Raw genomic sequence first — 27,138 nt, forward strand, 5'->3', positions numbered from 1 at the left:
AGGCAAAGCAGCTTGGTGGAGCCACACGGCCACACAGCAAAGCCACAGACAGGCTCCCTCTTGCCTTGCAAAGGATCCTGCTGAATTTTCTATGGTTGATCTGTTAACCTAACTTGGCTTCTCCCGCTGCCCCGTTCAAAAGCAGTTGCATTGAAAATATTATTTGCAAACATTTTCTTTTAAAACATCACACCTGAAAAACCCTAAACAAAATTCCTATTTCATAGTCCAAGGGCAACTTCTGAAGAGGCTAGAGGATTCGATCTACTTTAACTGGAATGGCGTAGGCGTGTTTGTTTTGAAATACACCTAGCCATGATTTTAAAAGCTCTACTCAATAGGTTTTGGTTTCTTTTCTCTTCTTCTTTATTCAAAGACACCTAATTGTAATGGTCTGAAATTTAAATATGGTTGCTATGTTTTTGGTTTTCAACAAAGAATTTCTAGATTAATGCAGAAGCCCATTTAATAGGGCCAAATGCTGTCCCTTTGTGCCTTGGAGGACATCCATAGTTCTGTTAACTAGGAGGACTGGGAGATCTGACCCTTAGCAGTGAAATGCACCTTGTTCCCCTCTGTGAAAAGAGGTCTCCTTCATGGAATCATCTGAGATCCACCTAATTATTTCCCTTATCAAAAGGGAAACAGTGTACCAAACTACCTATTTTATGATGGTGATTCATTGAAGTAATATACTATTTATTCTAAACTAATTTTAATCAAATATCCATGTCATAACCTTTATTCTTTTTTCTCTCAGATCAACTTTGATGCCTAAATTTTCACATCCTTATAATTCTCTCAACGTTCACCAAGAAAATGACAATTTGTATGCACAGCTTCACCACGGTGGCAATGGCCTTAGTCAGGACAAACTAAAATCAGAGCGCTACACTCTACTGAGACTTGTTGAATAGGATTTGTTATTGTCACCCTAGAGCATCAGATTTCATGTGCTTTCTCTCAGTCTTTGTTAAGATTGTGAATAAGACAAAGATCACTCTTTACACTATAATATCATATAATTTATAAATATACAAAATGCAGCTCACAAGTGTTTCCCAGAAAACAATTGAAAGATTTTCAGGGACAGCATGCTTCAGTGAAGTAAGGAATGTGTATCTAATGAGTAGGTAAGAATGACCATACCCCAGGTAGTTGGGAGGAACTAAATCTTCAAGATGCCCCTTTAGCTCTCATCCCACTTCCAGTCTTGATCTTGATAGGCTCACTAGTGACCTTCCTGTTGCACATGCCAGCTGCCAGCCTGGTAAAACTTGGCAGGCACAACTTATTGCAGAGAACATTACTGGGCAACAGGGGATGCAGCCACAGGGCAGTGTATTCTTTCCACATTCTCCATGCCAAAACTCAGTCTGCTTGAGGCTTAAGTTTAATGTACAATGTAAACACCATGATCAATTTTAATTTATGTAGGTGTTTAAATATATTATTTTGTATTATGGAAGCTTAATTGCTTTCCACTAAAATCCAAAGCAGATAGGAAATGGGTAAAGTCTCATAGTGAACCTACCAACTGTGCCTTCTTTCTTATACACAAAATCCACTTGTTGGGAGTGTAAATGAGCAAATTCCTGTGGCTTTGCTAGGCACGGTAGGCTAGGAAATCATCCTAGGAATATCAGAATTATAATTTGAAATTTTGCTTCACCTGTGTTTTTTTTTTTTTTAAGAACCTCAAAGTTGTGCTGTGAATGTTTAAAACACTTCTGCTTTGGGTATTTGGCTAGACAGGCTTGTTCACTGAAGTTCCTTCAAGCATGGTATATGGCACACAGTAGGTTGAAGCAGAACTGTGCTACTTTCCACCTCTCTTCCCCTGACTGGCACTGTGCAGTTTCTATGGGTTTATCTACCTCTCCTGCAACACTATGGTTTTGATATACAAGTTTCTGTTATCGACAAGCTGTAGGAATCAATTTGAAAATGTATTAATTATTGGAGTTTTCATCAATGGTAATAGGCCCTGGTGGGTTAATGAAACAGAAATGGTGGGTATCAGTTTCTAAAAATATTCTACATGCTTCCATACAAACAAAAGATGTGACATGTAGCACTCTGCAAGTATGGAGCAAGGCACAGAGTTTTAAATTGTTAAGGAAAAATGTTTTAAATAAATCCTCTGATGTTCATAGTGGGGAAGCAAGAATATCTCAAAAACAGTGATGGATTTACTCTAGGCCATTGGTCTTCTCACTTGATCTTCCAGGGCCAGGGGCTCACAGCTGCAAGGCAGCTAGTGAGGTGTTACAGACTGGTGCAGTGCCCTCTAAAGACCAGTTTTGTTTGTTTGTTTGTTTGTTTGTTTTGCAAAGTTCACTGGTCTTCCCACAGACCCTAGAATATGAGCTCCACCAGGACAGGAACTTACTGTATCCCAGTAGCTTGTATGTGACACAAGGGATATGCCTGCATGTGTACAGTTCATAACACATAGTGAGTCCTAAAAAGTATTTGTCAAATGAATGAATGATGATAATTCATGACTGAGGTCTCATTTGCATTAGTATTATTCTGAGCTTCATATAACAAGTTGGAGAAAGTGCAAGACATAATTGGGTTAATTTGGGTTTTCCCCCAAGCTGCTCTTTGATCTTCTGGACATTCAACAGATTCTTATATCCATTTAAGCTCTCTTTAGGATGCCCTTACCTGAAGACTTTTTTTTTTTTTATCCCCAATAGAAAACACACAGAACCTGCCCACCACAGATAGAGGAGAATCAAGTGAGTCTTGTATCTCAAGAAGAAGATGTAAATGACTCTCTTTTATTTTTTTCTAATTGTGAGATTTTTAGGAAAGTCATTTTATTTCTCTGCGGCTCAATTTCATCCCTTGAAGGAAAGAGTAGAAACAAATGGTTGGCTTTCTGAGTTACGTTCAATAAAGAGCCCAGGGTATTTTCTGGAGCAAAAACAAAAGGGCCAAGGCCAAGTGGGCAAGGCTTGGAGTCCTCCATTCACACGTGACCAGAGGGCTTCCAACGCTGTCTGCCAGCCTGCATGCAAACCCAGCCCTCCTATTTACTAACTGTGTTGTCTTGCCTCAGTCATTTCACGTTTCTATCTCCTCACCTGTAAATGGAGATGATAATAATACTTCTTTATAGGGTTTTGGAGAGTAAATCAATCAGCACACATAAAATCCCGCAGGTGAACAATGCTATGTAGGTTTTAGATATTGTTGTCTTACCTGTTGGTGTCCCCCATGATGTTTGAATTTAAAAGGTTTGAATGACTCTTGCTTCTAACAAAACAAAAATACTCAAAATTTTTACAGTGTTCAGGGTCTTTAACTAGGAACCCTAATTACAAAGGGGCCCAATGTACTGATATTAAACGTCCCTGGCCCCTGCTATTAACACCTAACACCACACCTCCCTGGGCCGGCAAGACGGCTGCTGCCCGGTGTGTTTAAGTCAGCACAATGGGCTGCTGCCACTCATCTGAGCTCGCTGTTTCTTCTGGAGATTATTCTGCAGTTCCATTCAAAGGGACTCTGCGTAGCTGGGTGTCTGATGCCTGGTGCTAGACAGAGAAGGGCTCCGTGGCTAATCGCCTACATTCCTGTGAAGACTGAAGGAAAAGATAAATTTCCTTAACCGGCAACATTTCAGGGAAGGCATTTTCTTAACAGAAAATGGTAAATATCTGAAAAGATAGGAACCTCGGGCAGTTTAAAATGCGCAAGGAAGGAGAGCCTAGCAGTTCAATGGCTTTAAAATTCCTTTTCAGAAGATGCTGTGTGAATCTAAATAAAACCCGAATGATTATGGTAATTAGCCACACTAATAACCTTGCTCAGAAACTTCTTTATCAGCCCTTTTGCTTTCAGCACGTGGTAAAGACTGTGAAGCATCTCCTTCCTCCTCTTACCTGGTGATGGAGGTTAAAGGTGATTGACATCATTCTCCAGAATCATGACTATGGTACACTCTATTTTTGCCCCCCATCCCAATCTTTATACCCCCTGACCTGGGCACTGACACTGCCCTTCAGCAACCCCATTTTTCCTAGTTTGCTCCCCAAGCATTGTAATATTGGTCCTCTTTTTTTGCTTTTTTCCTCTTTATTGTCTCCCTCCTCCCCCACCTTCTCTCCTTGAGCTTACTCAGTATAAAGAAAAAAAAATATTCTGCCTATTCCTTGGGACTAAATTTGGACAGGGGCATCTCTGTCCCAGAAATATGCTAAGATTAATTCAATTTCCAAGGGCACAAAGGAGCTGTAATTATTTGCGAGCAGCAGAGATGAAACTGACACAGGTACACGAGGTCAAAGAACTGGGCAGAAGAATGGCCAAATGTCAGACCCCAAATGTGGCTTCCCAAGTTCCAGATGCAATTTGTCACCAGTGTGTCCTCTTGGGAAGCAGGAGGGGGTTGAAAAGTCTGTTTTAGGCGTAGGAGAAGTAGAAATACTCTCACCCTTTCCTCTGCCCCTCCCCCCATTTCTTATTGCCACTCTGGCAGTTTTAGGGACCAATCCAGTAGCCAGAAGCCTCCCACTCCTACAGCCTGTCTGTGCCAAGATTTGATGGCTGACTTGGAGTTCTGGGGAAGCAGGAAATTCATGCTCCCTGCCACCCGCCTTCTAACCCCCATCCTCTAAATCTATTAGAAAATGTTAAGGGAATCATAGCTTTTTCCACATTTGTACCAAAGCACATGTGAACAGTTTCAAGGCCCAGGGTTTTAAGAGTGGAGATCTCAAAATCCACAGGAGAGTTTCTAGAATATGTAGCCAAGTGGAAGTTCTGAGTAGGGTTTGTAATATGGAGAAGGGGAAGACACGGTCCAAGACTATTTGTGGAAGCAGAAAAGGGCCCAGCAACAGTGGCCACAAGTATGCAGGGGAGGTGGAGCCCAGGGTGGCTCCCTGGCTGGCTGATTCTTGTGGTGTAACCACGGTTCTGTTCTCTCTGCCAGTCTCTCCTGGCTCTTGTGGGCTTTCCCCACCAGCTTCTCGCATCTTCCGATGATCCTGCAAGACACCCAACAACCTTTCAACAAATTCCTATTTTGACTAAGTTAGCTGAAATCTGCCTAACCACGTTGGTTACAACTGACTCATTGACTTTCTTTCACACATTTGAAGATAACTATTATATACTCTTACTGTTTCTTTTTGACTTTTAGGCTAAACCTCCACAGTTCCTTTGGTGCTTTTCCAGCTGGTTCAGTTTCCCATCCCTTCACCACCCTCCTGGCTCTCCTCCTTGCCCCTGCTATCTCTTTCTAGATCTAGATTGGATATTTTCATTTTCATTAGTGCTGCCTAGAATGCATAGCCACATCCAACTCTTGACTAGTACTGTCAAGTGGAATCTCCAATTCTTTTTTTCTACATAGCATGGAAAAGTCATGTCACCCTAATTTTATAGGTGTGTGTGTGTGTGTGTGTGTGTGTGTGTGTGTGTGAATTTGAAAGTCCTAGGTTACAAGGTCAGGCTTGCTCTGCCTTGAGGGATTCCAAACTATCCAATCATTGGGTTTCTGCCCTTTTCCTCCAATGCCTGAGTCCTACTTTACACCCCATTTCCTTAGGGGTAGTTTTCAGTCTTGCCCTGTATCCACCCTCTCCACCAGGCAGTGAGGTAACCTGCCCTTAACTTTCTCTGTCTCATACAGGGAACCAAGCCTGATGAAAAACACCTGTACAGTTGCCATCACGTGGCTTGTCCAATCTCTGCTTCAAATATATGCTGAATGTCAGGCCCAGGTCACTGAGTGGCTTTAGGGGTATCACCCATCCTTCTCCCAGACTGATCTTCTATTTCAGCTCGATCTCCAGGTATGTCTCGAAAAATTATTTTAAAAGGCGTGTTTTATTACCTCTTCTTAATTGATTTTGGACATGGGAGAGCATGCAGGGACAAAAAGGAGATAATATTTCTTGGGTGATTATCATATGCCTGGCCTGGTACTAGACATCTCATAAGCTTTATTTAGTCTATCTCACTAGCTCTCTGTGATAAATATAATTGTCTCAGTTGTAGGGATCAGATGAGCACATCTTTGAAAGGATAAACAGCATCCATTAAGTGGAGAATCTAGAATTCACACCCAGGCTTTCCCCCACCCGAACTCTTCTGGACCAGTTCTGACATTGCTAATGGAATTGGAGTGTGTCACTGGAGTTTTGGATGGAGAGCTCACTGCATCAGGCCACACTCCCCTTGCAGATGCATTTTACCATGTTAATAAAGAGTATGAGTCTGAAGAGTAACACAACATCTTCGTGTCCTTTCTCCTATGAAACTATCTTGTAAGCCACCTTGACCTCTAATGAAGATTGGGATCAACGTGCTCAGACAATTATTCATCCTGGGTGTTCCTAATCCTCCAAGAATTTCTTAAGTCTGTGGATTAAGATTGCGACAGGCTTTGTGGTGGGAGGGTCCCACCAGTCCTTCATGCTGCCCAGAGTTTTGAGAGAGGACATAGGATCCTTCTGAGGACCAGCAATGCTCCAATAGGAATAAGCCTAATTCTGTTCTTGGCTCCATCATGTCTTAAGCTAAAAGAATTGGGGAGGCCTGAGTCCTGCATGGTCCAGCCTGTTGATATTCTCGAACTTCTCTCCATGGGGGCAAAGCTGCTTACAGACACACACAGCCTAAACTTAGTTTGGTCAGTAGCTTGAATCATTTCTGTAACCAAACCTTTTCTATAAAGTGCTTACAAATAGAAAAATTGTCTAGTTTGAATTTTCATTTCCTTTTATTGATTCTGCCAGTGCAGAGAGGGGTGAGGGAAGAAAAAGGTCTGGGTAATCCACAAGCTACAGAATTGGTCTCTGACAAGAGTTGATGATATCTTGTTGGAAGCAATGCAGTGCCAACACCATGGGCCTATTTTTGTTTTCAAACCTCCCCTCCTGGAACCACAATTGCTACTGCTCTGGTGGCAGAAGGAAGATATTTATCCTTCACAAAGACTGTGAGCTTTCCAGCCCTTTATGTAATCTCCCAGGCCACCAAGGGACCAGCCACATGGTGTCTGCAGATGCGGAGAGAGGCGGACAATTCTCATACCAGGAATTCCTGCACTGTCCTTCCAGTGCGAATAACAGGACTCTTTCCTCCTTCCCGTGGCAAACAACCTAAGGCTCCATTGCTGACTGCCAGCTTCCCACCCAGGCCTGACAGCAATTTGTAACTCAGCTTATATGGGCTCTCCTACTGTCTGCATTTTTGTTTGTAAAATGAGCAATTTGCTCTTGGGCGCTTGGCTCCTCTGTGGAGTCACTGCACGGGTGGCTCATTCAGCAGGACAGCTGGTCAGGAAGAAGCAAAAGGGGATCCTCAAGCGCCTGGCCTGCCCCTGGCCCCTGCCTGGATCCTGCAAGTAGTTTTGTTACACAGAGTGGCTCTCCAGAAGCCCAGTGCCAGTTCTCCATGTGTGGGATTTGCAGCATCAGAGAAATCGATCCAGGAGGAAGAAACATTTGATGAGATGTTTGGGAGGTCTAGGCAAGCGCAGTGCTCTTCTGGGCAGCTGCTTATTATTATTTTTTTTTTTTAAGATGGTCTTCTCTGAGAAAGGAGGCCTGGGAGTGAGGGAAAGAGGTGGCAGAAATTTGTCCTAGCCCACACTCCAGGGGTAAAACAAAACCAACACACTCATCAAGTGATAAAGACCTGGTGAGGAAATCACAAACCACAGCCCATGCTTAGTCCCTCAACGGCTGTGACATTATCTCACCACTCCTTCAGAACACATGTTCAACAGTAGCGTGAAGATGCAGGGTCTCAACTGTGCTCTGCGCACAGAAGGAAAGAGGTGGGAAATGCTGCGTGGACAAGACCCACGTGAGAAATCCAGCAGAAATTGGAGGCCTCTCCCCCCTAGCCCCCCCTACACACACACCTTAAACGTCCATCCCTGCCATCTCTATCTTAAGCAAACTATTTTGTCATCATGAACCATGAAGTGTGGCAGTTTCGGCTCCTGGGTGGGACATTCGCAAAGAGGACCTAAGAACCACCTTACTCTCCTCCTGGCCCCTCCCCCAACCTCCTGCCACCCAGGGGAAAAGGTGCAGACTCACACTCTTATCAAGCACTCAAATGATTCCATGGGAACGCCACACTTTGTTCTATTCTGGCTTCCCTCGCTCACAAGGGGTGGGGGGCGGCACATCTTCAAACGCCTGCTGGCTTAAATGGTGACAGCTGCATGCAACGGGCTTGCTTACAACCCGCCTGGTGCAATGAGAGATAACTGCGGGGTAAGACTTCAAAGACAGACCCACTGCAGCCATTCCAACAGCCCGGGGCTGCTGCCTCCAGTTGGTGGCTCCCAGCATGCAACAAGTGAGCCAGGGGAAACCAAGAAATGAGGCCTTTCTCACGTGCATTGTGAGTTATGATGCAAAGAGGCAGGATGAACCTGGAGGGGTGTTTAGGGATTTCTGCACAGGCTAGAGTGACACTTGTCTCAGGCAGATAGTGAGGATGAGCAGCTCATCACAGTATATTAGTTTAGCCAATACTCTTATGACTGTAACAGGTTATACATGACGTTGTTAAGACCTGGAAATGGGAGAGGAGCTAAGTGTTTTGTTTTGTTACATTATATGTGTGTGTGTTTCTCTGGGAGTCACCTTAATTACCCTCCTTGTAGAAATCACTTATTAAAAATTGACTGTATGCTGAAATGTCTGGTGGCCTTTGATCTTCAACTCAGGAGCCGTTATGGGAGAAACTGTCACACAGAAGATTCAAGAGATGACTTGAAATCCTCAGTTCCTTGCAATGGGTAGCACAGATGGCTGTTGAAGGAACCACATTAAAGAACCCCGGTGAAAGGTAGTTATTTCCTGTCTTCTCCATCTGGCAGATCCTAACGAAATGCACCCCAAGGACCAAACTTACAGTGACACCGTATAGACATATGTGGCTAGTCATGTCTTCAGTGAAGCTACTCATTTGGACAAACTGTCTCCCTCTGCTCTCACCACCCAACTCAGTTTCCATTCCTCCTCTTTGCCTGTCAAAATCTTTACTGAGCCTGGGCTAGATCACATGGCCTCTCTAAACCTCAGTTTTTCTCATCTGGAAAATGGGACTGAAATATCTTATAATAAAGGTAATAACCTTGTTTTGCCTCAGTTAGGTTTGAGTTGATCCAGCAACTTTTAAGAAGCCTGATTAATAAATTACAAGGTATTCTTGTGATGGAATATAATATAACCAAAAATGTCTTAAAAGAACATGGGAAAATACTACATGGTAATTGTCAAAAGAGCAAAGGTTTTGAAGAATTAATTAACTGACCCACACAGAATGATAATACAGCGTAGCACATGGTCAGCACTTGAAATGTTTACATCACTATCATCTTTACATTGCCTGGGTGCCCAGATGAAATACCATCTCCCTATGAAGCTTTATGGTCTCCCAAAGACAATCTCTCCATACAGCTGTACATAGTCACCCTGCCTTTGGTGCCCATCATTCTACACGTGGGATTATGCTAATTCATGTCATGTTTTATCTTACCTTATAATAAATATTCCTCCTTCTTTATCTGCTTCAGTTAGGTTGACCTGGATTTGAAAGGGAATCAGACTAATTAATAAATTGTGATGTACTCACATAGTAGAATATGATATAACCTGAAATTACTTGAAACCTGGGGAAAATGTTAGTTGTAATTCTTAAGTGATAAAAGCAGCATGGAAAACTGTCAATACATTTGCAATCAATGAACAGAGCCTCCCAAACTTTGTGCATACATACATGCACAAGTGTAGAAAGCAAAACTTCCAAGAAACATGCAAAATAGTCATAGTAGATAATATTTAGGGTTATAGTTTCCTTTTTATTACTTATCTTTATATTTTGTTTTGAATTTTCCCATTGCTACTAATCAGGAAAACAAAAATTGAGATGTTCTTATTAAAATCAAATTATAAGGTATGAAAATGGGGATCTAAACAAAAATCAGGGAGTCAGGGAGAATTTCATGAGTTTCCAACTTCATCTGTTTATCTAACATGTTTAGGATAACTACTGTAAGTACAAGGCTGTGATAAATACTAAGGGGAGAAGACAGACTTATGATAGGTCCTGACCTCAAGAAACTTCATATTTTGTTGGGGAGATGAAACACAGTGAGAGTAATAATATGAGAAGGCAAAAAAAGAAGAGATGAGTGATTTCAACAGCAAAGGTGCTCGTGGATGGGCATTTCCACCTGTCCGCCATCTTGGGGGATGGCTTCACAGAGAGGAGCTTTTCACGGGTCTTAGAAGGCGGCACAGGTTAGTGGTAACCTTGATCTTATTTGATTAAAGAAGTCAGGCATATAAACCTTTTTATTTAAATCTTTAATTTCAAGTCTTCTCCCCATCCATATTTTCCCCCAAATGTGCTGCTAAGCAAAATAGCTAGAGTGAGAATTCCATCAACTTTCAATTGACTTGTTAGTGACATGACAAAAAAGGTAAGCAACAGAAAGAAAAAAAAATAAACATTCTTGACCAGATTCCCACCCCCACAGGACATTAAGAGTTATAAAATTCAGTTTTTAGAATGCTATTAATATTTTAGCTTCTGAGTAGATTTTATAGAAATCAAGCTCATCCTGCTTTTTTTTCTGAATAGGAAATTTGTCTAATTTTCTAAAACCAATATAAGTAGTTTAATCCTTCACCTTATTCTAGTCAAAAATGTCAATAGTCTCTGCAAAGCATGTTAGAGGAATTTATCATGAAGATAGCCAAATTTACTTCACACAGAAAAGTGCAAACTACGAGAGTTTTATTTTGATGGAAATTTTATCTGAGTTCAAAGCTTCTAGATTTTTCCATTCTACCAGATAATGGAAAATTTGACAATCTCAAACCATGGTAAATCCAAATAATTGGCTATTCCTTTGTAAGATATGTAGGAAGGTAATGAGAAAGAGTGGTGTCCTCATGATCCTTCACAAAGAAGAAATTGTTGACTGTCACTGGTGTCAGAGGGGGACACCCAGACCAACACACACTAGTTAGTTGAAAGATCTGTCTATCACAACCTCCTATACCAACTTAATCAAAGTTGGCATGTAGGCCAGAAATGTCAAGAAAACCAGAGGCTTCTTGGGTCAAGGCCAGAACTTTCTGATACTTTCCACTAACCCTCAAAACACAGATCTGGGCTTTCAAATGCTTTCAGAAGGCCTTCCACACATCAAAAAGTTTACTAAGAAAATATATATTTCTGGGTTCTGGAGAAAACCCACTACCAAGGTCTAAATGAGGATGCTGAGGCCACCACTAGCAACAGTTCCCTATCAGGTTCCAGATGTAGTATTAAGATGTAGACTCCTTCCATTACTTCTCATGTTTATGTATAGTCAGGGGTCAACAATTCCATTCTGGAGTCGAATTCATCCCAGCCCACACAGCCACCATGCAGATGCAGTCTGTGGAGGCCAATGCCAGCAACAGCTGAGTACTGGCTGTGATTCAGAACCAGTCCATCCCTTCCCCCTCCTCTGGGGCTTCCCCAAAACTTTTACTTCAAAGGCAAGGCCAGAGACTGCCTAGCACTTAGCCCCAGCACCTTAGGCAGTGCAGAAGGTGCCTGAGCTGGAGAAAGCATAGATTTCCCCAACTTTATCTTATCACTCCTTGGTTTACAGAAGTGAAACGGGAGCCTCCTAGGCAGTTTTCTAAAGACATTTTTATCAAGTCGTTAAAAATATGCATAATATTATCAGTTACCATTTATAGCTTCTGTATTTCTAGTAACTGGCATTGTTGTTACTTCAGGCAAGCCAGAAAACAAGCATGCCAGGAACTGACATGGTGTGTTATGTCACCAAAACAAAAGAGCTCACACTGATAAATGTCAGGTTGGCTTCTTTGTGGGTTTTCCCCTTCCTTCAATAAGATTTCATCTTCTTTTCCACTCTCAATATGGCGTGAGGCCTTGAGTAACACAAGACACTGGCGTCTGTTTAAAGATACTGTCTTTTAGTGGTAGGTTTATCAAAGGGCCACAATGCAGGTAAACAACTCTAACCGCTTCCTTTGTCTTGGACCTAATAATCTAGTTAGGGTTTTAAATTGTTAATATTCCTAGGTATCAGGCTCACTTGGCATATTCTTCCTGTAGGGAAGAAAACTCATGACCTTTTCTTGCCATTAAAGCCCTCAGGGGCCAGGGCTGGCTGAACAAAGAGAAATAGATATTAGAAGAAAACACGACAGAGTAGGAAGGACGATTTCATAAGACTCAGACAAAGGTGCAGATGCCTCGCCCTTCAGTTCTCCCACCTGCCAATCTCACCCTCTTGGCCTCTTTTCTTTAAGCAGCCTCATTTACAGTCATCACAGACAAAAAGGCAAAAAATCTTTCTCTGCTGGGGAATTTCATTGGGATTTGTCTCTTCTAAACCTAATACACATGACTGTTTTTTGTAAAAGAGGAGCTGGTGTCATTCTTTACATATTTGGGTGCATGACTCTTTGAGAGAGACTGACTGCTGTTCTGGGTAGATGTCCACGTACTGCCTGAAGTATGAAGGAATGTGCACCTACAAACAGTCCCGGGGTGGCAAAGACTGCTAGACAGCCATTTACTGCAATTCTCTTTTCTTTCTGGACACAAAGCTAGACACAGTTTGGAGAAAAGCCACTCACTGACCAGGAACACTCATCCTGGACTCTTAAATGAGCATGAAATAGACTCCTATTGTTTAAATTATAATACATTTTTGGTTCTACTTGTGACGATAGTTGAGCCTAATTTTAACAAATACACCCACAGTCATATATTTTATATGAACACACGCATGCGCAGGTGCACACGCTCAGGCCTGCACATACATTTAAGCAGTTGGCTTCAAAGATCAAGTAAGTTCTTTTTAAAGCTAGAAAAACATTTGGTACTCTAAGAACATATACACCTGAAGGGTACTTGCCAGTTGTCAAAGCACTTTGGTGTATATTCTCTTATAGAATCTTTCTAACAATTTTGCAATGATCTTGCGTTACTGTTTACAGGTAAGAAAACTTGGCTGGAATAGCAATGTGGCTCTTCCAAAGTCACCTTGCAAGGAATAGAAGGTGTTAGGGAGCCCTAGTTCCAAATCTAAATCCCCAGAAAGCCAAAACTCAATTCAAGTTTCACTTCCTGCAATCTTTCTAGAGCTGACCACCAGTTCTTTTATGATCCAATTAGACCTGTATGTACGTCCACCAAGGTACTCACCACATCTTATTATGCTCACTTACTTATGTGGGCTCTAAGGGTTCTGGGTGGAGGAAGAAGGTCTTCCTGCTTCTTAGACCCTCCGCAGAGCATGATTTCAAATCCAACAGTCAGTATGACATGATGATAACTTATATGGCTCTAAGAGTATGAGAACAATGTCAGAGGAGGCTCTTAGCAGTGCAAAAGCAATGTTTCCTTTGATCGAATTTAAGCCTGATACAGGCTAAAAAATATTTTTAGAAGTTACGTAGGAATCAACCAGACCTAATTAATATGAAAAACTAGCTGAAACACAGATCACTCTTGTTTACACTGGAATTGTTTAAATCTGGTTAGACTAAGTCACTTTTGACAACAAGAATGATATTCAATGTCCTAAATAATGCCACAATATAACTCTGTGAGTATTAATGTAAATAATGCACAAACACATATATGCACATATTAATGAAGAAAAAAGATACTATCTCTCTTCTCCATTTTTTTTTAATCTCACCATTTTAATATATTTATGTCTATTAAAGGAACCAAGTGAAGATAATTAAAATAAAATACTTCACATGGCCCCGCAACTGCACAGTTTAGGAGCAATAATATTAACCTAGCGTGTGCTCAATTATAAGTGAGGCACTTTGGGGTAGAGACTCATTACATTTCCATGAGCCATCCAAGCAGGCAGGCTTAGCTTTTGTAGGCCTAAATACTGCCAGCAAAATGTATTTGAAGTGACACTTGACTCTTTCTATCAGAAACTTAAGCCATGCTCCTTGCCACACCAAGACAGATAAAAATGGGGGAAGGACCCTTGTCTTCCAGAACCACCTGGGAAATTCTAAAAGACCACCATTTGTCATTCTCAGGAATAAAATTGGAAAGGGCAAGCAGAACTCTTGCCAATGTTAGTTTTCTAGAACATGCCTTGGGCATAGTTAGTGTGAAAGAACTAGAGGGGAAAAAAATCAACTGGAGAGCTTTCCTGGCTGAAAGACAAGATTCAAATAAGCTGTTTAGCCTTAGTTTCAGAGTTCCCAAACATCATAAAGATTCCAGCTCCTGTAAAAAGGAGCCAGTTGTTTACAATAGACTATTCTGGAGGGAGTGGGTGTGTCTCATGAGGCAAATATTTGCCCATAGGAGGTAATAAAACTGTATTAAGCTCTTACCCCACTACTGTACGTGGTCATCGATGTGATTAGCTCACCCAAGTCTATTTTAAGATCCTGTCAGGCAAAAACATTAGCAAGAACCTGGCATTTCTCCTTAAGAATATATAATTGACCTTTCAAGTCCATAATCTCATTTATCAAAGCGGATGGCAGGGATTTATGCAGAATAGTTTGCACACCTCTTTGATTTCAGCCCCCTGAGAACCCAAACACGCATCCCACCCAATCCTGTTTTATTTTCGCCATATCCTGTGTTGTTGAATGGGCCTCTTGTAAAAATGCAATGTGCACCCCTCTTCCATTTTTTTTTCTGAAGTTCTAAACATATCTTACATCAGTTTTCTGAAATGTGCTGTTCTCTTACATTCCTCAGACAGACTTTAAAGGTCAAAGTTCTAAAGAGTGGAGGAAATCTATTTGCAGGAACAAGAATCCACGTGGCTGAAAGCAAGAAAACAGTTTAATCAACAGTTCATCAAGCCATACAGCAAAATCACCCTCCAGAAAATGATAGGTAGAGATTTGGATGGGTGCATACAGACCTATTCAGGGTGACAGCTTGCTTAGACTATCACCATCTATGAGTGATATCCTTTAGCTGAACTTTCTGGTAAAAATGCACTGGGGTTGTGGCTGGGGTTATGGCTCAGTGGTAGAGCACTTGCCTAGCACATGTGAGGCACTGGGTTCCATCCTCAGCACCACATAAAAATAAATAAATAAAGGTATAAAAAATGCATTGACCAACAGTACTGCTTCTTCATTGTGGTAACAGTGAAATGGAGTCAGAGAACTGTTGGTCAGGGTGAATCAAAAGAACAGTGGAATGGGCCTGATTGCCTCCATCAGAGCTAAATCCAACTGGTAAAACTCCCCAGAGCATTTGTAATTCTGTGCTTTAACTACTGAGCTCAACCCTGGCTCATCTCATAGTATCTCCAAGCACCACCATTTGAAATATTTTTCTCTTTTCATAAACATTCATAAAACAATACTGCTCATAAACATTCATGCTTTATAAACACTTAGCTCTAAATTCTCTTTCAAGTCAGCTCAGGTGCTAACCAGGATCCAAACCACTCATTGTTTAGGGCTGAATGATGTGCACAATCCAAAGACAGACACTGAGGAAGCGCTCAGCTCTGTTGCTATAAAACTAATAAATAGTGCAATAAACACAGGATACATTCCAGAGAAAGCCTGAGCTCAGAGGGTAGATCCATGACTCAAAGCACTAGGCTCCCAATATCAAGAGTAGTTGGAAGATTGGGGTGTGAGAATAGGGAAAGGATTACAAGTCATAAGAAAAAGGAAATTATGTTGATAATGATTCCTGGAGTCACTGCCAATAACTTCAGCCAACTTGCCTGCAGGTTCATCAAAATGTGCCAAAATGCAGGTCCAACGCTGTCAGCATTAAGAACATTCTTCACGCAGATCAAAGGAAGACCCTCGGAATTTTTTTTTCGAATTCAGCACAAATATTGTCCCCAAGATAGGAGATCTCCAGAATGCTAGACTTAACATATATTAGAGCAACTTCCCGGATGACTGTGTTGGTACAAACCTGAGACTAGTTCTTAATATCACCCAAGACTCGTTCGCCTGTTCATTCTTTAGTGTATCTGTTAGGCACTTACAGTTTTGCTATTTCTGTTCAGGATCTGGAGTTGGGAGTCAGAATAAGAACCATGTTTTAAAAGGTGGGCTTTGGTGATATTCAAATCCTGGTCACTTCCTGGGTGTGTTTATTTAACCTCTCTAAGCAGCCTACTTCACAGGGCCACTGTCAGGATTACATGAGATCATGCAGGTAAAGACTTGGCAGAGACCTCAACAGACAGAAGTGCCTAGTACATGTTAGTAGTCCTTATGTAAAGCCATAGTTTGTAGTAAAAGGCAAAGTTTCTGAAAAAAATATATATATCTACACATAGGAAGCTCATCCGAATTCTTAACATGGAGTGCTCACACACACACTATACCCAGAACCCTCGCACTTTCTTCTTCAAGTAAATATTTGCTATATTAAGTTTATTTATACATTTGTACTCAGAATACTTTGTTCTTAGGCCGTCTGGGAAAGAAGCAGGGTGGGTGGTTGTGGGGGACCGGCATCTAAGTCACAACAAATCCCATATTGTCTGTATCCAAATGAAACTGCTTCTGGCATCTCCAGGAAAGGGTTTATTCGCCTCTAAATTACTCCATTGTCCATCTGAGAAGGAAGTAAATTAGCTAGTGAGAGGGAAACATAGGGAAGGCACATAGTTCTTTGTGACAACAGAAGGTTTCTTGGTTTTGGGGTTGTTTTTCACAAGTTCCTTTATGTCCTGAGACAAAATAGGAGCTTGTGGCTCTGTCCAGTAATGAATTTTCTCAGAAAAGCCTTGGGCTCTCCAGGCTGTGTCCTCCCCAAACTGCATGCAAAACCTTTTCCTGAAGTGATGGACTCTTCTTTTGCAACCAGTTAGCACCTGCTCTCAAAACTTGATCCCTCCCTGATTTGTTTCAAGTAGAGCCAGGGGATCAGGACTTAATTAGCAGTGATATATCTCTCATACTGATCAGTTCCATCCAGCTTCCCCCGGGGCCCCAGATTTGTCTCTATTTGGAATTCCCGTGCTGGCTGGGCGGCTTGTATTTGCAGTTATCTGGCAGATGCTCCCCAGTGTGTGCAGGGCAGGAACACTCCTCATGGCAGAGCGGGCGGCCCTTGACGGGGCTGGGTGGGAGGCAAGTCTCGGCGGCTTCATGCACTCCAGTGCCTGCAGCCAAGAGCCAGGCCCAGAGACGCACCCCTCCTCAGAGCTTCCACAGACACAGGGATCGGGTCCACTCAGGCTGGGAAAAGACCACTGGAGATGGAGTTACCCTCACCACCGACGGAAGAACCACCAGGCCTCAGTGCTGTGAGCTGAGCTGGCAAGTGGTCCTTGGGCTACTGAGGAAGGCTTTTCTCTTTTCTTTTTTCATGAGGGGAAGATGCCTCCTGCTCTGTACCAGCTTGAAGCCAAAATAACATGTTTTGGCAACCATTATTTGGCAATTAGGGCCTCAGCTCACTGAAAGCATTCTTCCATGCAAAATATGCCTTGGAAAGAAAACACTAAACCACATCTGAGTGGAAGTATAGGAAGTGAACAAAGGAGTGACAGAGAAGTGAAAGGCAGCAAAGGGCAGACGAGAGGTGTTTGGAGTCAAGGTACACTGAGCAACTAGATGTCTCCACAGCCCTGCCTCCAACTCTGGCCCAGTCCGGGGAAGGACTGGCAGTATCCTGCATAGTCGGTTCCTTTCTCTGGCCTTCAAAGGAGCCCTCCAGCAGGGTTCAATCCAAGGCAAAAAAAAGGGAATAAAGCTGTGCCTGTGATGGTGTTATGCCAGTCAGTGCACAGCCCACCCCAGAGTCCCAAAGGGTGTACACAGGGAAAGGGTGGTGCCTGGGATGCTCCCAGAATTGAGGCTTCCTCCAGGGATTGGGAACTCTTTTCTTGTCTTGCAACTCGGCCTCACCCTATTTGAGCAGAGAATATGGGATGAATATAGCAAGAGGGACTCCTCTTCCTAACATTCCACGGAACCAGCATTTTTTAATAGAGAGAAAGAGAGATGGACAGAAGCAGTCCTTACTGATGCCATTTTACAGAGGAATAAATGGAGGCTATGTTACAGGGCACATTATTTCAGATCCTTGTGAGGTTATTTTCTGCATTTTTCTTCGAGATGTTACAAACAATCCTGTTGTCATGTGTCATGGGCTTCTCTTCTCCCTCATAGGGACTGCTTTCTTTCTATCCTATCACCTGACTCCCTGATTTTTCTGGTGGAGAATTTAGTCAAGGAAAGAGTCTGAAAGCAGGAAGCCATGCCCAGTTACACCTTTTACACAATAACATGACTCTACAATGGGCTAAGCCAAACCACATCCTCTAGAGCAGCTGCTGCAGAGGGAGACAGAACATACCAAGACACCTGTCTGTACTCACCTTCCTTAGAACCCAAGTACCATCTGCAGATCACATCAAAAGAAGTACAGATGGATTTCACTGAGTGATAGGACCAAAGGGGTTATTTACTACTTTTACCAATGTGCAAGTATCTCATGGATATGTTTGGTTGAATTTTACAACTTTTCTCTCACTAATAATTTTTCCAACACTGAACATTAGCAGAGGAATTTATTAATCCTGGGTTGCTTATGCCCAGCAACTTTTAATGTAATCAGAGGAATCCACTCATTTCTATACTCCCTATTTCTGTATAATCATTCACTTAAATAAACATGACTTAGCCATTATGCTAGAATTTCTGAATTTGGCTTTCATAATAGAGACTTAGTGTTGGCATTTTAAAAAGCAAAATATTCTTTAATTTGGTTAGCATATCAAATTTGAAGATCCTAGTGGTCATAGACTAAGACATTTCAATAAAATATGAATCAAATATGGTACACCATCTTATAAATATTAAGTGAGCTATAATTTTGCATTAGTAATGTCCTCACCTGTGTCTTAGTGAATGAAATCAGAATCTTATCAACTTCTTTTATTTCTGTATTATCCTTTTAACTAACTTAAATGTTGGGTGACAGGCAAAGCCAGACCACACAGATATGGAGGAACAGTCTAGTCAGCTTGCCACTGGTCTTGCCAGATCTCTGTCTCTCCTCTTCTGCGCCTCTTTTTCTCTGTCTCAATGCCCACAATCTGGAAAAGTTATAGAAGCTTGGTGGTATGCCTGCACATTTTGGCTTGCTTTTCTTTTGAAACCTTTAGAAAGAATTCTATCTGCAATTTAGTTGGACCCTAAAAAGGGTAAAGTATATAACATTCTCACTCTGGGCACTTACCTAGGAAAAGCATTTATCTCACCTATTGTGAGGTCTTAAGGTTCTACAGCAGTTGTGTCTTTCAGAGGAGGCTGTTAGTACTCCATCCCTTCTTAGGCCAGAGACCCCCACACCCATGGGCATATTACACATGTAATTGACTCTTGGAGAGCAACATGTACCCACTGCCAGGAGCAGTAGAAAGAATATATGACTGGTACAGAACTGTATTTCATTTATGTTTTAATTATCTGTAGGATGGAAGCTAGAATATTTTGGCAGAATTCTGCTCTACCCTTGGGATGAAAGTATCCATACCCCAGCAGAAACAGGGGTGATTTTTGCCAATATTTGAAAGGATCACAGGAGTAGAATAGATGATCATAGATTCCTTTCAAAATAATTTTTAATAACCAACCACTCTTGGGAATGTCCAAAGCCATATAAATCCACATTGCATTTTGTAGGAGCTAAATAAATGTGAAATGAAGAGATGAAAATTAAGAGTCTAACAAATCTCATATATGTAGTTTCTAACCCAAGATTTTCAGGGTTTAGAGTTTTGCAGAACCAAGAACCTCACAGTATCATTGCCTGATAATCTAAAATATCTTAGGCTTGAAGAAAAATGCTCCTAAGCCATTCTCCTTATTAATTGGTTTAAGTATAACTGTATGGCAGGCTACCCAAGCCCAATGAGTTTTTCTATTAACATGCTTGTTGGTGAGTTACCTGGTAGGATTTTTCTCTTTGCCCACACCTCACACTAAGAACATTACTATAATAACATGTAGCATGGATTCCATTTTTCTTTAGCTTTTTACTTCTTCCTTTCCTGAAGTCATTACGCCTCCTGATGACACTGTCAAACGCTTTGCTAATGAGGTATTATGGTTTATATTAGGTTATTGAAAGGCTGCAATAATTTTAAAATTAAGTTAAGGAAATAAACAAAGGATGAATACAAGATACATCCGGTGAGACATGGTGAGAAAGTGGGCAGTCTGCCATCTTGAAAAACTGCCTGAAATGCAATCAAGCTGGATCTCAGCAAAGGAAGAATCTGATTCAGAAAAGTGCCTGTTTGAACAGTGATGGAATTTAACTCCCAAGATCAGGAACTGAATTCTCCAGGAAGAGCTCCTGGAGCAAAATAGACCTAGGTTCAGATCTCAAATTGCTTTGCCCTGGGAGAAGCAGAATTCCCTGACCTTTAACCTCTGTAGTTTGTTGTCTGAAACTATAAGAATAATTATAAGCCTACCCACAGACATGAGAATGAGAAATGAACTGCCATCGGAGGACTTCTAGTGACCTGGATATCGCTTTAACATGAGATTATTTATTGGATTATTTATTTATTATTTATAAATGAGATTATTATTTATTTGACTAGAATTCATATCTCTGTAAAAACCAAAATTGTATACCAAACAGTGCTGCTCTTTGTTCAAAGAAGTTGGTGCACTTGATGTGCCTCAGTAATATTTCATACTCTTTCTTCACTGAAAATAAACTTCTTTAATAGTGAGCTTCATGGTGTCTTTGTGCTCTCCCCAAGCTGGGCAGCAGCTAGGCAGCCTGCAGGGCCTAAAAGCCAGGGTTTGTCTATGTCAGTGTGTGGGAACAGTAGCATTTTAATTCTCGACACAGAGTTTGAGAGTTGTCTCCTTTATTTCCTGTTGACTCAGCTATCTTCTTCCCACATTTTGGGGTTTGTGGTAAATGAAGAATTTGTATTTGGCCCACTGGAAACAAGGCCTTTGAATAAGCTGAGAATTATGTAGACTCTGAGTTTTCTAAATGATCTGAAATTCTCGTTTTCTCATAGATTCATGAACATTAATAAGAATTACATTTTATTTGCAAAAAGTAGGATCTCAGTGATGGAAGAAAACTTTATATGAAACATAGTTTTAAGATTCCCAACTTCCTTGAAACTTTTTCAAAAAACAAATTATCCCTCATGGATGATATACAAAGCCTTATTTTGTTTCTACAACTTTTCTCTCTTTTGAGAAGCAACAGACCACCAGGGCAAGAAATACTTAAATTCATAATGATAAAAATAGAAACTGGCTACACAAATCCAAGTGTATACTGCAAAAGTACTTTGTGCAAATTTGACCTAATTCGTTAATATTTTTGAAGAATTGTACAACTTTTTAATTTCTTTATCTTCTAATTTTTTTCTATTTCTCTTTCTTTCCTTACTATGTAAGTGGACAAAGACAAACAATATTTGAAAGTAGGTAATGTCTACAATTTTCATTTTAGACTTCCTGAATTGAAGGAATTAACCCATTTTAATCATGTGTCATTATATAGATAATTACATCTTATCTTTTTAATTTATATGTGTACATATATATAATTTGAACCACTTTAAAGTGTACAGTTTGGTGTTGTGTAAACATTATCACCATCCATCTCTAGAATGCCATATTCTTTTAAACACCAAACTTTAAAATTCTAATTAGAAAGACTTTTCCTGATCCTCAGCACAAAACCAGGATTTACTGGATCCCAGGAAGGGATACTTGAGGAGGCTAGCCGGTGGGGACCCTGTCTGGTTCAGGTGCTTGGAGTTTGGGCCCCGATAGCAGAGGCCTGTCTCCAGCATAAGAGAAGTGGCAGGCGTGGAATAAACACGGCCAAATCTCCATCCAGCAGACAAATAGGATGTATTAAGTCTGAGGGATACAGCAGATGACATCTGCTGGGAGAATAAATGGTGAAGCCAGTGGCAAAGCAAGAGTATGATGCAGAGGGTGGGTGGGTAGGTTCTTTGTCTTGCAAATTTGAAGAATGAAGTCCACGGACACAAGGGTGAGAGCAAAGCATCAGGATGTATTAGAATAATAGAAAGAAAGTAGAGCTCCCGAAGAGGGAGAGGTATCAAGAGAGGGATGTCAATGGATGTCTATTGTCCAGGGGTTTTAAGGGCTTGATCTGTTCCTATAGGTGATGGGTGGGAGATAGGATTTAGAAAGGGTGAATCCACTCTATTTTGCCTGGAGAAAAGTGATTTGTAAGCTCGAATCAGCACAAGTGTGTGGGTGAGTGTCTGTTGGCCCTAGAGGAAGTACCTTTCGGGGTTGGTTGTATCTAGAGGATGTTAAGGAACTGTCCTTGTGGCTAGGAATAGTTGGGGCTTGAAGTTTGATTTTCCAATTCTCTCTTCCTCCTTTTCTTCTCCAAGAATCTTTTGCTGGCTACCTATGGGAGGTCTATCTTTCTGTCTTGAGAGGACAAGGCACAAGGTACAATCAGAGCAGGGAAGTTCTGCAGGTCGATCCTCATGGAAAGCACCCAGGCGTCCTTGTGTGTGGCTGCAGGCCGAGAGCGTCTTCTAAGATAACATTTCTTAACCTGTTTCTTTTTTTACTATTTCAGCTCCCACCTTCCCCATGTTTACTAGGGAAGGAATAAAATCCTTTTCTAGAAATCATGGTTCTATATTGTTACATTCAAAATATTTTGAAGCAAAGCATTTTGAAGAGAAAGAACCAGTACCTAAATATTCTGTGATTGAGATACCCTTACTTCTTTGTTCTCTTCCCTCGCCCATTAAGCTTATCTTTCTGCTTCTATTAATATTGGGTGTGTGAGTGTGTGTATGTGTGTGTGTGTGTGTGTGTGTGTGTGTGTGTGGTTGCTGCCCTTGTTTGATAGCTGGAGAAGGAGTTTTGGTGAGGGCCAGAAGAAGTTTGAAGGGGCTGGTGTAGATTAGTTCTTATATCTTTTCCAAGAGGTCATTTTTTCATGAAGGGGGTCAGCCAAAAGCTTAAACAAGTATGAGACCATAGATTTAGGAGCCTAGTGATATATTATGGCCCAGAATTATGAAGAAAATTGTCCTTTGCTGGGAACTAGTATTATTTTGATATCCCAAAGATGGAAGCTTTCATGGCTTTTGTCATGGACACTGCTGCTTACATCACGGGCAGTGGCAAGAGCAACATTCTTCAAGTGGCTTTGTGGTTAATAGATATGGATAGTTGGGAACCAAAGCTAGAAAAGACTGGAGTAAATGCCATGTAGTGACAATATCTGACAGCCTGATTTGTGGACACAAGAAATGCATTCCTCTAGAGATTTCCATAAATGACCTACAGGGACTGAGAGAAACCAGCTAGAACAGGGTGGAGACTTTAAGCCAACTGACCCTTATTATACTACTTCAAAATATTGGGCTATTTATTCCTAAACTTCTTCTGCTGAGTGATAAAGATACTAGTTATTATCTAAAATATGAAACTTAATATTCTTTTTAAAAGTTTTATTGATGAATTGTAATTGTATATAAAAGTGGGATTCATCCTTACATATTTGTACGTGAATACAACATAATTTGGTCAATTTCATTCCGCAGTATCTCCCCTTCCCTTTCCCTCTTCCCTCCCTCTGGTACCCTTGAAACAATATTCTACGGGTCAACAATATTCAAACAAAATCACTAAGATTCCAGTAAGAAGTATCTTACAACATTTGCTGAACAGAAAGATCTCACACACACACACACACACACACACACACACACATTTTTTTTTTTTTTTTGAGTCGGGGTCAAAGTTGCCCAGGCTATCCTTGAATCTACAATTTTCCTGCCTCAGCCTCCCAAGTGGCTGAGATCACAGATGTGCTCACCATGCTCCACTTGACACTATATTATCTTTCAGTGGCAAAGATGCTGCAAAATTTCAACTCAGTGCAGAGGCACAAAAAGATAGATTGTTCTACTGAGAAACATATTCTGAGATTCAATTATGAGCCAGTCTCCAGAAGTAAGACTAAGAAACAGGATCTGTTCTTTAGACCCAGAGATACAAACCTGAGCATGATCTGTGTAAGATATGAATTCGGTGTAAGGCCAGGAGAAGGTGGCTTGGAGAAAGCATTAGTATTGGAGGAACAGAAAGAGGAAGAGTCCCCACAGGGAGGCAGGAGTTGTTGGAAGAGTGTCCTTCACATCTCAGCTCCATGATCCCTCTGTACTTCATCTTCCCAGCGAGGGCATCTCAACATTTTGCATGCCCTGTGGAGGGAATAGGAAGGACCCAGTCTATGGCAGGGCTTTCCTCTACCTACCTGTGGCATTTTCATGACTGCCATCACTCCCTGCCTCATACGAAGGAACAGTGCTCTTTCAGAGTCCCAGAGTCCCAGAAGAACTATACAAATTCAGCCCCAGGGTTACCAGATGTCCCCAGGAGATCTCCATCCTCCATCCTCCCCCGTGCCCCACCCCTGCCCCCACTCCCTAAGCCCAGGAAGTTTCTGTTTCATTTGTTTTGCTTTGTCTTGCCCTCTGGTTTGACAGGAAACCACCACACAACATAGTACATCACCTGTCCCCCTCACTCTATGGTTATCTCTATAAACAATGCTCTTGTTCTCTATTTTGTTTCCTTAGAATTCACAAATAATTTCTTCTCTCAACAAAGACTGGATCTTGCAAGTAAAAAACTGGACTTTCACATCTATTTTCCTGAAATGAGTTTCAGGAGCCCATTTTGGAAGACCAAAGCTCAATAATGACTCCTTTGTTATTGGCCAATTACTACTGTCTTCCACTTGCACAAAGAGATGCCCTTGGCTTCAGAGAGAATCAGCAGGCATACTTAGAAGGAAAAACACATCCAGGGATAGTTTTAAATATTGTCCCATTAGAGAAGAACATCAGGTAGCAGTTAAAGTTGTAAACCCAGAATTTGGAGCAGTGCTATTCTCACATTTTGCATGACTTTTTCTAAAGACCCTTAAAAGATTGAGTTTTAGCCTAGGCGGATTCAGGCTGGGTGTTGAAGAGCAAGTTCTTTGAAAAAACAAAGGGCAGAGCAGTGAGACTGTGGACATAAGAATGATTAATGGATAATGGAGAAAGTCAAGGCAAAAGGGGGCTAGAATTGAGGGAATATTTGAAGATAAAGTGATCAGGAAATTACAGAGTAAGGATGAGTAACATTCCTGAATTTATGATCATTTCAGAGATGAACGGTTTATGGAAGTTTGACTTAGGCAAGGGAATGCCCTTGCAAGCCTATAGGAAAAGATCTTGCTCCTCTCCAAATTAGGTTATGGATACTAGAAGTTTCCTAAAACCTAAATCTCTGTTTTGCATTTCCATTGGGACTCTTGCAAACTGATAGTTGCTGTCAGCATGCAAAGACTTCCCTGCCTTCTTTCCACTCCCCACTACAACACCCTATCCTCACCTCGTAAAGGACTCTTCAAAACAAAGACAAGCTAAGATCATAATGTTGGTAACACCAAAGTCAACTCAGTCTTTGCTGCTCTTAAACACTGTGTCTTCCCTGCTTAGCTTATGGAAAACAATTAAGAGATACAAATAACAATGGATACTTACAAAGCCTTTTATAATTTAGAAGATAGTTTGACTTATCTGTTTCATTAACCTCCATGTCATTATGTTATACCTATTTACAGATGAAGAAATGGAAGATTCCTAGAATAAATTCTTGTATCCATTTTACAGATGAGAAAATGGAAGCTCAGTGAGGTTAAATCCAAGTTTACAAAGCTAATGCATCCTCTTCATCCCTCACCCATGGCCCAGGTACTGTCTCCATGTCTGACACAGTTTCCCATCCTCTCAACTGTACCCCATTGTTCATCTTATCCTTGAGCTACCTCTTGACCTGTCATGCCCACACACACACACCGCTTTCTATCTGACTTACGGCACTCTGCTATGATGTAATAACTCACCTGTCTGCATACATACTAGGCCACTGTGGAAGACCAACTCCTAGCTCCCCTGGCAAGCCTTTATGAGTGGTTCTTTAGTGAAGAAGCGGGTAACTTTGAAAAGAATGCAGATGCTAATGTGCCTCTGTGAACACCCACTGCTTTTCCTGGTCTGTTTGCTGACGGCTCTCCACTAGTCTGAATGCTCACAAATGGACTTGTGAAAAGGGCAGCCCTAAGGGCTTGGATTGACCAGGCTGAGTGCACTGCAGGTTATACTACAGGGGACACTGGCATTTAGCAAATGGGAGTTTCAGAGGCCGATAATCTCTCCTGGACCTTTGGGTTTGCAGAAGAAAGGGGCAGGAAGGAGAACAGGATTTTTACAGCCTCGTATTTAAAGATCGTCTTGTAAAACCAAACTTCAAAGGGATAGAGAATATCGTTCTTTTTCCAAGGAGTCTCATTAATTATCACAGCATCTCTGTAAGGGAAGCACACTGGAAGGGATGTTTCTTAAATGAAGAAACTGAGTGTGAAATGGCTTGATTACCAACAAACCAGAAAAAAACACAACACAGGGTATTTCCAGACTCCTAATGTTCCAGAAACCTTCATCAGGCTATTCAGCCCCTTGTTAAAGAAATGTTTATGGAGATCCTGCTTTATTTCAGGCACCATGCCAGGAGCCAGAAAATACAGTCCCTAACCTGGAGGATTCCACATGTCGCATGGTCACCGACTGAGTTTCCAAATAGTCTGAACTGGCAGATACCTGTGACACAGCAGAGAAGTACAAAGATATACATATGAATAAAGAGCAAAAGTCTTGGGGGGAGGAGACTGGTTACTTTTGCCTAGGAAGAATTAGAAGAACTTTAACTGAATCTTTAGTTCACAAGATTTTGAGAGCCAGCTCTATCAAAGTTCTGGATTCACACTATGAATGAATGTGTTAAGTGTGGATAAGCCCATACCCAACAGCACTGTACTTTCATAATCTGACAGACTTAGTTATCCATGCTCTCACCTCTATCAGCCATTAAGATGAATTATGCACAGTTGTCATAATCCTGAATATTTTTTATTCACTACTTCCTAGGTGCTAATGTTATTACATGAACTATCTCATTTAATTTTCACAACAAAATCAGTAAGTAAAAAGCATCCACGTCCCCATTTTACAGATGGAATTAA

General features: G+C 41.3%; 1 protein-coding gene and 2 long non-coding RNA genes across 4 annotated transcripts in view; 1 reads left to right on the plus strand and 2 right to left on the minus strand.

The window, feature by feature from the left end:
• The window catches only part of LOC139706433 (uncharacterized), a 29,514-nt gene extending 22,875 nt beyond the window's left edge, over positions 1–6,639 (plus strand). The window contains exons 2-3 of the long non-coding RNA XR_011708002.1: positions 5,651–5,813; positions 6,013–6,639. This is a non-coding gene — a long non-coding RNA (uncharacterized lncRNA). The remainder of the gene's footprint in view (positions 1–5,650; positions 5,814–6,012) is intronic.
• LOC114092841 (uncharacterized) overlaps positions 1–24,463 on the minus strand; it is a 33,051-nt gene extending 8,588 nt beyond the window's left edge. The window contains exons 1-2 of the long non-coding RNA XR_004618629.2: positions 24,322–24,463; positions 9,526–9,572 (exon numbers count right to left, since the gene is read on the minus strand). This is a non-coding gene — a long non-coding RNA (uncharacterized lncRNA). The remainder of the gene's footprint in view (positions 1–9,525; positions 9,573–24,321) is intronic.
• Rpl34 (ribosomal protein L34) overlaps positions 1–27,138 on the minus strand; it is a 535,705-nt gene that overhangs the window by 190,495 nt on the left and 318,072 nt on the right. The window lies entirely within an intron of this gene.

This window comes from Marmota flaviventris, chromosome 7 (genome assembly GCF_047511675.1).
Source record: "Marmota flaviventris isolate mMarFla1 chromosome 7, mMarFla1.hap1, whole genome shotgun sequence".
NCBI classification, from domain to species: domain Eukaryota; kingdom Metazoa; phylum Chordata; class Mammalia; order Rodentia; family Sciuridae; genus Marmota; species Marmota flaviventris.